The sequence below is a fragment of the Hyperolius riggenbachi genome, chromosome 11 (genome assembly GCF_040937935.1).
Source record: "Hyperolius riggenbachi isolate aHypRig1 chromosome 11, aHypRig1.pri, whole genome shotgun sequence".
Classification (NCBI taxonomy): Eukaryota; Metazoa; Chordata; class Amphibia; order Anura; family Hyperoliidae; genus Hyperolius; species Hyperolius riggenbachi.
In genome coordinates, this window is record NC_090656.1 from 61,821,322 (window position 1) to 61,826,620 (window position 5,299).

The 5,299-nt window shown below is 46.8% G+C and overlaps 1 long non-coding RNA gene across 1 annotated transcript in view; it reads right to left on the reverse strand.

Moving 5' to 3' along the window:
• Window positions 1–1,514: 1,514 nt before the first annotated feature.
• LOC137538580 (uncharacterized) overlaps window positions 1,515–5,299 on the reverse strand; it is a 20,000-nt gene continuing 16,215 nt past the window's right edge. Inside the window, exon 3 of the long non-coding RNA XR_011024837.1 lies at window positions 1,515–1,725. This is a non-coding gene — a long non-coding RNA (uncharacterized lncRNA). The remainder of the gene's footprint in view (window positions 1,726–5,299) is intronic.

Here is a 5,299-nt window from a genome sequence, read left to right on the forward strand (position 1 = left end):
GCACACTGAAGCACAAGTAGATGCCAACCTGGCAAGGTCGGTATCTGCACCAGAGGGCACCGGAGTTGCAGCGAGGGCACAGGACGGCTGCCAGGGGCAGGAGGGGGCCAAAGGTAAGTAGATTTTTGCTTTTTAATCATCCTGGACCTTCCCTTTAAGAAAAAGAACACAGAGACATGGGAAGCCCAATAGCGCAATATGTCAATTAAGCTAAGTACTCACCTCATGATGCAAGGAGATGGATCCAGCAAAGTCTCTCTGACGAAGAGCACTCCTCCTCTTCCATCTTCCTGCATCTTCCGGTCGGTGGGTATCCGTGATGTTACATGATGAGCGCAAAGAGACTTCAAGCGATCGCCGTACTTTGCGCAGGAGTTGTCGGGGATTATAAAAATCCGACGTGTTGGTTGTTATTGTCGCATCACGCTAAGTGACGTTTATGTGATCGCGTGCCTGTACCCACATCGCGAGATCGCGTAAATGACCACTCGCTGTGGGCGTCAGGAAAATTGTCAGAAGAATTGTGAGGTGGGTACGGGCCTTTAAGTTGGAAATACAAAATAGAAACAATTAAATGGTACTCATAAGGGTAGGTTGCATACAGGGGCAACCAATCGCATCAGGCAGGTGGAAAGTCCTAAACCCGTCTCTACTCGGGTGTCCCAGAAGTGGCGTGTTTGGGGGTGGTGACGCTCTTAAAAAAGGTTCTGTTACTGGTTGTGGCAAAACCACTACACTCCAGAGACCCTCCAAGTGGAGGGTAATTGCACAGAAAGTGAGGGTAGGCACCTAGAAGGTATAACATTTGTTAAAAACCAATAAAATAGAAGTGAAAAGAGGGAGCTTCTTTCGCAAACAACACTGAAAATATTGTAAGAAAAATGTATTTGCCCAAGCAACACATTTCGCAGGTCAAAGCCCGCTTCCTCAGGCCAATTGTAGTGCCAATTCTGGAGGCCACGACCACCTGTATTTTTATATTTTTTTAGACACTTCCTTCTATGGTTGTCTATATAGGTATATAGTTTTTATGTTGTAGAATATTTTATAACGTCACTCCTGATAAATGAATTAGGCAGATGTGTACTTGAATTTTATATGTGTTGTAATTTGTTTTATACCATTTATGTACTGTATGTTTTCTTTTAAATTGGTCTTCGGTATATTGGTCTTTTTTTCTGTATACATCTGGGCTCTGAGCACTTCTCATCTCACTTTTTAGGCACTACAATTGGACTGAGGAAGTGGGCCTAGACCCACGAAACATGTTGCCTGTGCAAATACATTTTTCTTACAATATTTTCTGTGTCGTGTGAGAGGTAAGCCATCCCTTTTCATTTCTATTTTATTGGATTTTAACAAAGCTTTATACATTCTTTGCGTCTCTTCTCCCTTTCTTATAAATGAGGAACATAGAAAATAAAGCGATTTGGTGGAATGGGAGACAAACAGTGAGCCTATCATACATTATCAGATGGATTTTATTATTATTTATGGTATTCATAAAGCGCCAATACATTACGTAGCGTTGGGTGATAAATAGTGTTACAGAGAATGACAACAAGGGGTGACAGGCAGCACAAGTTCTTTCAAGGAAACAAGGTACAAGACAAAAGATCAAAGATCATGGGATTGGGAGATCGTCTTGAGGTCCATACCCACGGCAAGATTTCTGTTGTCCAATTTTTTCACGTCAAACACTTATTTTTGCAATACCATGTAACACTGTTTAAAAAAAAAAATAGTTAAATGTTGTTTAACGATGGAAGACTACCCACAATGATTGTTTGTTTTAAGTGATCTTCTTGATGGATCACATTACAACTGATCACTCTGTTTTCCACTAAAGTCAATAGTTGAAACGATCATTTGTGTCCCGTTGTTTTGTTTGTTTTCCATGTTTACAATTTTTGACAGATGAAGCTTCAGAGCCTGAAGGTAGCCCTACACTAGCTCGATTTCCCATCGATATACAGCAGATTCGAACACTGTTATTGAATTTGCTGTGAAATCAACACAAATGTGACTGATCAAACCGATTTCCATCTGACATTGGACGATACAGTCGATTGGATGTGACGAAAAAATTAGCTTGATCGTCAGTGGGTCGGGAGCGCGTCACTAGAGGCATTCGATTCACCGACGACCGACACGGTATATCGGCATCAATAATCTCACCTGTCCGGCTGGTGCGGGTTCCTGGGGTCCATGCTGTCACGTCTTCCGGCTGGCCTTCTTCTCCATGTCCTCTTCTCTTCCTGTCCCATCCTGTAACAAGTCGAAGCTCAAACAGTAGAGTGCCCCCTACTGTTTGAACTTTGGCTTGCCACAGGACAGGACAGGAAGTGAAGCACGGAAGAGGATTGTGGAGGAAGTGACAGCGCGGACCCCGGGGATCCAGGCCAGCGGACAGGTGAGATTATAGCTGCTGGCCGAGGGAGCCCAAAATGGGGGTAAGCCTGCAGGTGGCAAAGCAGGGGGCGGCAGCAGCAGCTCCATAGGTTTTGAATCGATTTCATGCTGAAATAGATTTAAAATCTATTTGCAGTGTGTGGGCAGCCAATAGATCCGTCTCTGATCAGATTCGAGTTGGGGGTTGCAGTGTGACGCCGAACGTTGCACTGCAATGTAGAAACGATGCAACTTTCACAGTGCATGCGGTCTGGTCTATTCCTAACTAAAAATAGTTCCCACTCTACGTGATGCATCCAGCTGCAATTGCGCACCTGCAAATTTACTAACCACACCAGCAATCTTTTCCCATCTGTTTACAAGACACATCTTAAAAACACTCAAAGTTCAGCAGCTATTCCTTTTCACACAAATGCTGATTTTCCCGCAAGACACCTGTGACTACTCATGTCAAATTATTATTATTGATATATAAAACCTCAACATATTCTGTGTGCTGTACAGAGTAAGAAACAAACATGGGTTACACATTAATACAGACAATGGTATACACAAAATATCGACATTGTTCAGAATTGGTAGAAATAGTAATTACAGTGATAAATGTAACATGATAAACTAAATGTAAAGCAAATCACAAGACACAAAAGGGCGAGAGTTCCCTGCCCTTGCCAGCTTACAATCTGAAGGACATCACTGGTCACTTCCTGTATTTGAAGTATACACGGTGTCAATGGGCAGCGTATGCGTGTTTCCTCAGTGTAAGCTATGACTGCTGTGAGGCGTGAGGATGCCGGACAGTGTGTAGTGTTAACAAGCTAGGAAGGGGGACCCTGGGCTAAGACATTACAGTGACAAGGAGTCATTACCCAGCTTGGGAGGGGCTGTGATATCGGGCATCTTGTTACCTGAATGGGCCTGGGGGGGGGGCTTAATCTAGCTTGTGGCTGCCTATACTGAGGGGGGCTTGACTACCTATACTAAAGGGGAGGGGGGCTTGGCTACATATACTACAGGGGGGGACTTGGCTATATATACTAAAGGAGGGAACATGGCTACTTATACTGCAGAAGGTACTTGACTAACTATACTACAGAGGGGGGCATTGCTACCTTTGCTACAGGTGTGTGTGTGTGTGTGGGGGGGGGGCTTGGCTATCTATACTGGGGAGGGGGGGGGGCATGGCTACTTATACTACAGGAGGGGATTTGGCTGCCTATACTAAAGAGGAGGAAGGGTGGCATCCGGCTACCTATACTAAAGGAGGGTGAGGCTGGCATCTGGCTACCTATACTGAAGAGGGGGTGGCATCTGGCTACCTATACTAAAGAGGGGGTGGCATCTGGCCACCTATACTGAAGAGGGGGTGGCATCTGGCTACCTATACTAAAGAGGGGGTGGCATCTGGCTACCTATACTAAAGAGGGGGGTGGCATGTGGCTACCTATACTGAAGAGGGGGTGGCATCTGGCTACCTATACTGAAGAGGGGGGTGGCATCTGGCTACCTATACTGAAGAGGGGGGTGGCATCTGGCTACCTATACTGAAGAGGGGGGGTGGCATCTGGCTACCTATACTAAAGAGGGGGGTGGCATGTGGCTACCTATACTGAAGAGGGGGGTGGCATCTGGCTACCTATACTGAAGAGGGGGGGGTGGCATCTGGCTACCTATACTGAAGAGGGGGTGGCATCTGGCTACCTATACTAAAGAGGGGGGTGGCATGTGGCTACCTATACTGAAGAGGGGGTGGCATCTGGCTACCTATACTGAAGAGAGGGGTGGCATCTGGCTACCTATACTGAAGAGGGGGGTGGCATCTGGCTACCTATACTGAAGAGGGGGGGTGGCATCTGGCTACCTATACTAAAGAGGGGGGTGGCATGTGGCTACCTATACTGAAGAGGGGGGTGGCATCTGGCTACCTATACTGAAGAGGGGGGGGTGGCATCTGGCTACCTATACTGAAGAGGGGGTGGCATCTGGCTACCTATACTAAAGAGGGGGGTGGCATGTGGCTACCTATACTGAAGAGGGGGTGGCATCTGGCTACCTATACTGAAGAGAGGGGTGGCATCTGGCTACCTATACTGAAGAGGGGGGTGGCATCTGGCTACCTATACTGAAGAGGGGGGGTGGCATCTGGCTACCTGTACTGAAGAGGGGGGGTGGCATCTGGCTACCTATACTGAAGAGGGGGTGGCATCTGGCTACCTATACTGAAGAGGGGGGTGGCATCTGGCTACCTATACTGAAGAGGGGGGTGGCATCTGGCTACCTATACTGAAGAGGGGGGTGGCATCTGGCTACCTATACTGAAGAGGAGGAGTGGCAACTGGCTACCTATACTGAAGAGGAGGGGGTCACATGGCTACCTAGATTGAAAAGCAGGGGGGGGGGGTCACCTGGTTACCTAAACTAAAGGGGGGCATTTAGCTGCATATTACTGATATCTAGGGGTACCTAACTACCTAATTCTCATGTCTGGAGGTGTGTGACTGCTTAGTTATTTTATCTGGATACTTGTGTGACTACACCTGTAGCATTTACTGAAAAGGTCAAGATACTTACCTCAGTAGGGGTAAGCCTCAGGATGATACAGAGGCTTCCTCAATCCTCAGCGACCCCTCCGCTGCCAGCCAAGACCCTCCTTATCATTGCAGCCATGCTCCTCCTGGTGTACAAGCACGGCTGCTCTTTATTGTGGAATATTGTATAGAGGGTCCCAGCACAGCGTAGGATTGGGGAAACCTCTGCTTCCCCCCCGCTGAAGTATCTAATCTTTGTTGGGGGGCAAAATGACAAGTGTGTTTTTAAAAAAAATTTGGGAGACGTGACTATTTGATTCTTTTATCCAGAGGCATGTAACCACTGAAATTCCTTTATC